The following is a 6,335-nucleotide window of genomic DNA, read 5'->3' as shown; positions in this document are numbered from 1 at the left end:
AATTCAAAACTCATAAGTATTTTTAAAGTTTACAATTTATCAAATGTATTTTATTTGGGTCGCTAACATGTATAACATACAAGTTACATTATTTTTTAATTGGTAGGTATTTATTATTTATGTTTTGCTGAATATTCGTAGATATCCCTACACAAAATGGCTCCGTGAACATTAGTACGACTGACAGTCAACAGGTGGTGCTAGCAGTAAAAGTATTCGGATACTATCCATCCATTAGAAATGCGTCCTCTACATTGCTCTTAGATTGCAGTACACGGCTTATGGCGCGCGCTGTTGCCAAATCTCTAACACATTACGAATTTCAGGAGATGCGTATCTTTGTAATTCGGATCGAACAAGAAGCATTTTAAGAAATCATATCGTAATTTATAATATTTTAAACTATTACACATATAAATTTGTAATAATGCCACTTTTATGTACATTTCAAATAAAAACTACCTATTGTAGACGAAAATTTCTTATAGTTTTCTTTTATGTTCTAAAAAACCCATATATATATATATTTATATCGGGCCCATGAAAATGTGATATATATATATATATATATATATATATATATATATATATATATATATATATATATATATATATATATCACATTTTCATGGGCCCGATAAATGCCGTATTTTTGGACAAGGCATGTCCAAAATGATAAATAAAATACGGTAATGGAAATTCTCGGTCGAGTAAGTTATGGGAAAAATCCGAACAATTGGTTCGAAATGGGGAAGATTTTTTGAAAAACAGAAAAATCGCAACAACTCCCATAATATGAATAATATCGAATCCGTTTTAACGTATGATAACTCGGAGTACCTAATGCCGAAAAATGTTTTCTAAATAAATTTTTGATACGACCAGCCATAACTGCATGGGTTTGAAAAGAATTTTCACCGGACAAAAAAAACGTAACTGCCTTAGTAGACACCTTATCAAATCTGTTTAAATTGTTTGTAAATATCATAATTATTTTCCAAAACTTTGTCTAAAACAATGTTTGATAATATGTTTGGTGTTGAGAAGGATAGAAAAATAATTCAAAATTTTGTACCATGATCGCTATTAAATTCCTTCGTATTTATTTCATACATTTTACATATTATGTTCAAGAATCGATTAAAATATTTTTGTTGACTAAGGAGGCCATGTATTTGAAATTGCTTGTAGGACAGAACCTCACTTATCTAAACACACGACCCTGTTTCCTCTTACGACGGCAGCGCGCGCTGTTGTACTGATAAGACACATCTTTAACAGCTGTTTCCACGGAAACAGTAGAAGCAATTGAGATGGAGCTGCTTTTAAAAACTAATTCAATTCATTATGAACATTTTTCACGCTTTCGTCCCCCCATCTATCTTTAATAGAAACATTTTTTTCCGCTGGTCAACTTTTTGATGTGTCAGTTTGTGACAAAATGCATTTCAATTTATTAAAAATTTTATTTAAGTGAAACTTGTACAGTTTTTGTCTTAAAATTTGTTCGGTGGCGTCCTAAGCCATTAATTTATTAATAAAAAAATCTGAATGAAATACATATGTAGGTTTTTTTTTAAATGTGAAACATATCGGAATACTTCAAAACAGTTCGCAGCGAATAAGTTGTTTTTTTTTTTAATTTTTTCGGACACTTAAAATATTGTTAAGTATTCAAAATAAGCATTGCCTGATGCGTATTTCGATGCTATACAATATGAAAAAAAGCTTGGGCCAAAAATTAAAATTTTAATTTCGTTTGATATTTGGCAACAACGCACGAAGAAACAAGGACAGTGTTAACGGCAATCGGCGTGTGTTAGAGAGAGAGAGAATGCGCCCATTTACTCCCACACTGCAATCTAAGAGTGGGATGCTAAGGGATGTAGGGATGTGTGTGCTAAGGACGCATCCCTATGTATTCGGATACAGCCATGGTCTACTATGCAATTTCATATGTTTGTTAAAAATTATGAACTAAGTTTAACCGTAATTTTAAAACCATAAATTTATTTAGGGAAATAACTTGGTCACGCAATTAGTGTGTGTAGAGACAATGGCGATTCCGAGCACGTTACGTTTCCCTACGAGGATTACCACAATACTCGTTTAAAAATTCATTACTATATAAGTTAATCCAACACATATATAAAAACAAGTATTTGCAGCAAACTTACACATGCTTAATAAAGTGTAAACATTTACGTATGTACAGCGAACGTGTAACGCAAAGCGAGTGAAATGAAAAACCTAAAGCTGGAATCACAATGCCCCGACGGGTCCGACACGACAGGCCCGACAAACTGTCGTGCAGCATCTCAGCACGACAGATTGAAAAGCGTAGGGTCACAATACCACGACAAAAATAACCCGACGATTTTCAATTTGGCCTTCGGCTAATCGTGCCAAGCTAAATACTTCAATTAAAATGCATTATAGAAAGCGTTAAAAACAAAGTAGGCTCTTATTCATTATTGACAGTTGAAGTGCAAAAAAAACATTTAGTCGTCTGCGATACGAAGTAAGGTTAATTTGATTTGTAAAACAAAGAGTAGTTTTTTATAGGTACAAGGAAACAAGATAAAGATATGTCAGTGAGGGACAGAAAAATACTCCTGATGTTAGCTGTGCGAAGAATTAAAAAGAAACGAAAAATTAAAAGATGGATTCTAAAATAACGACTTTAACCATAAACACGATGATATCTGTTTATGTTTATATAAACAGACTAAGGCAAGCTACAAATTTTTCTATTCACCACACGTAAAACGAAATTTCACTTTTCAGCAAAAAGATTTACCAAGTAGGTAAATATTTTTGAAATTTAGTTCTGTGCTGTTTCCTTTCCGTTGCCGTTTTCTTTTCTGTCGGGCCCCGACACGACGAAATTAGAAATAGAATCTATTCCTTGCGGGCCGTCGGGGTGCGTATATTGTCGGGCTGACGTCACGGCGAGCTTGTATTTCATTGGCTATTGAACTTGTCGGGCCTGTCGTGTCGGGGCCGTCGGGGCATTGTGATTCCAGCATTACACCTAACAACTGACAATTTTCAAAGACACACTCGGTTGAAGTATCACTCGCCAGAGTGCAGCATTGTACGTTTGTGTTAGCGCCATCTACCAAGTGCTATAACAACTAATTCTGCACTTTCAAACGTTGAATTTTCCCCAACAAAAATTTGCTAATTCATTTAACAAAATATATAAAATATTTGAAATAATTCACGGTTTATTCACTAATGCGTTAACATTCGTTCTGACCCACTCGGCAGTGATTTTCTTTTGTACATACTCATAAATTTTTCTTAAACGAGTTTTAGTTCCATAATCCATGCATTGTACATGGAAAATATGTTCAGATTTGGTTATAGGCAAAACAGATTTGCTGTCTATATACATAAAAATAAGAATTTTTTAATGGATTTAAATGACATTTTGAAGAAGAAAAATGGTAGCTCAAAAAACTGGATTAACAGTATTAACACACAGGCTATTAATACTTCCGCGATTTCACCCTGAAATAATGGTTTAATTTAGTTTTTAATATTTTTTTTTTAATAATAAATCATACATCCAACGCTAATATAGCGGCAGGAAAGACAGTAATTACTAACACCCTTTTACAATTTTCCTCAATTCTACGGCGAAGATCGGTTTGTCTAGAGTTCTGTGATAACATTATATCTTACAACATTCAATTTTCTTTTAAATTATTTTTATGTAAATATTAATATATCAATGTATCATATTAAATAAGTGTCTTCAGGGCATCTCGCCTCCGTGGCGCAATCGGCTAGCGCGTTCGGCTGTTAACCGAAAGGTTGGTGGTTCGAGCCCACCCGGGGGCGTAAATTTTTTTATGTTCTAGTTTGTACATATCATATAAAGTCTGGTTAGAATTATTTTGTAGTTCAAAAGTACCATCTGGAAAATGGCATTTTTCAAACACTATTTAGCTATTAAACATTTTCAAATTAGACCTATTTCCGAAACGTTTTTGAACCTGCGTCACTATATATTTTATTTTATTTTATTTTATTTTATTTTATTTTATTTTATTTTATTTTATTTTATTTTATTTTATTTTATTTTATTTTATTTTATTTTATTTTATTTTATTTTATTTTATTTTATTTTATTTTATTTTATTTTATTTATTCATTCATTTTATGATCTGTAGATCCCATATGGAGGTAAGGACTCCGGGATATAGGAAAAAAAAAAAAAAAAAGCAATACGTATTCTCTCTGGGATTAATTGTAGAACTTCCTGTAGACCCTACTTTAAAACTCTTCAAATTAAAACATTCTACACAGAATACGCCATTCAAGCACTCAAATTGATTAAACGAAATCTGAATAACTATAATAAAAATGAAGAAATACACACAATACAAGAAATGCATACAAGTTGCGGATAACTCAACATAACAGCTCACTCTTTAGAACAAGTCTATTTCACTCTGGTCTGAAAATGTACAACAATTTACCTAAAGAAAAGTTACTTCTGAAACTGATATACATAAATTTAACAATAAAATTAAATGCATTTTTGAAAACCAGTATCTATATAGTGTACAAGAAATTGAAGAATATATCTTGAGCCTTTGCGAGTACAACATTAAATTTTCTACTTAAATTAATGTGTTTAGCTCGTAACCATTACTCTAGTCTGCTCTATGAAGTGTCATGTGAACAATAATTGCATGAATGTAAAGTTCAATAATTTTGACTGTATAGATAATTCATAGTGTATAAAATAATGCAAGTGAGTGAATTTTAACTATGATGTGAACTACGGTGATTAATGTGAATAGGACTAGAAATAGACATATTGATCTAATTCTAATGTTTAACAAACTCTGCTCATTAATACTTATTTTAATTGTTGAACATAATATCCATTATTAGAAATTTGTAATATAACTTTAATGCTAGCTAATGTATATATTGTACATATATTAGAAATAGTGTATGTAATCATAACCTACATGTATATCATAAATTTTGTAACCATGTTGACAAGCCCTATATTCAGAGAGCCACTGCTCAGGGCCGGCGCGTCCATATAGGCGAACTAGGAACCGCCTAGGCCCTAGGGCGCCAAGTAGCTGGGGCGGCGCAGCACGACACATAACAGCTGATATAATATGTTTAACGATTATTGAAAATAAATGAAAATGGATTTTTGTAACAGTTCGGAATGTTTGTATTGATATAAGTAATTATTTAAAGTCCACGGTGACCTGTTTATGATTTGTAATAAGTAAAAAAAAAAAAAAAAAAAAAAAAAAACACCTGCTTACATTTGATTGTTGACAAAATCTTAGGCTTACGTGTAGTATTTTGAGGCAAGGAAAAAAATTTTTGGGTGTCCTGGTGGTGATGGGGGGGAGGGGGGGGGTGAGGATTAAGGTTTTTCGCCTAGGGCGCCAATTTACCTTGCACCGGCCCTGCCGCTGCTCATCAACTGAGTCTATTGGGTGCTAAGAAAATAAAATAAAAAAGTCAATTAATACAAATATACACATAAATTCAAACAAACTGTACAACCACAAAAAATAAATATTACAGAGTACTTTTACATTTCAATAGTAAGAAAGAGAGAAGAAAAATCTGAACGCAGTAAATTCAATATGTCCATTAAAGAATGTCCCAGTAATCACTTTTAATAGTATCAACTGTAAACGTTGTAGTGTGTTGGTTCGAGGTTACAATTAAAGATTAACTCAAACATGTTTAAATAAGAGCATGCGCGAATACTGCCTTGTTTTCTCGCTTGCAGAGCCACCTATGCCGAAAGAATGGCTCTTTCCCCAATTAGTAGAGAGTGAACCTGTAAACTTTATTTGGCAACAGGATGGAGCCCCTCCCCATTGGAATCTCTTTGTACGAGACATTGATCGTCGAAGTCCCTGGCCGTTGGATTGGTCGTAATGGTCGAGACGACATAACTCTTTTTCGCTTGCTACGTTCGCCTGACATAACGTCATGCGATTGTTTCCTGTGGGGCTTTAAGTATAGAAGATCGTGTCTGCGTTCCTCCGTTACCTAATGGTTTTCCAGAGTTGAGACCCATAATCGAAGAAGCTATAGCTTCCATTACTCAGGACGTTTTAACCAAAGTGTGGGACGAATTGGACTTTAGGTTGGATGTGTGACGTATAACTAAAGGTGCATATATAGAGCATTTGAAGAAAATAAAATTAGGTTAGTTTACCTTCAATTTTATGTATGATTTGTTGTAAATAGTATAAATTAAACAGTTATAATATTCCATTGAAACTCGGACATTCTTTCATGGACATCCTGTAGAACGGGCATTATTGTTTGCC

The 6,335-nt window shown here is 33.1% G+C and overlaps 1 non-coding gene across 1 annotated transcript; it reads left to right on the top strand.

The window, feature by feature from the left end:
* Positions 1-3,775: 3,775 nt before the first annotated feature.
* On the top strand, positions 3,776-3,849 carry Trnan-guu (transfer RNA asparagine (anticodon GUU)). Its single transcript has one exon. It is a non-coding gene; the product is annotated as a tRNA-Asn (tRNA).
* The last annotated feature ends 2,486 nt before the right edge of the window (positions 3,850-6,335 follow it).

Source organism: Bacillus rossius, chromosome 3 (assembly GCF_032445375.1).
Source record: "Bacillus rossius redtenbacheri isolate Brsri chromosome 3, Brsri_v3, whole genome shotgun sequence".
Lineage (NCBI taxonomy): Eukaryota > Metazoa > Arthropoda > Insecta > Phasmatodea > Bacillidae > Bacillus > Bacillus rossius.
Note: the sequence above shows the minus strand (reverse complement) of the source record. Positions and strands in the feature narration are given on the sequence as shown.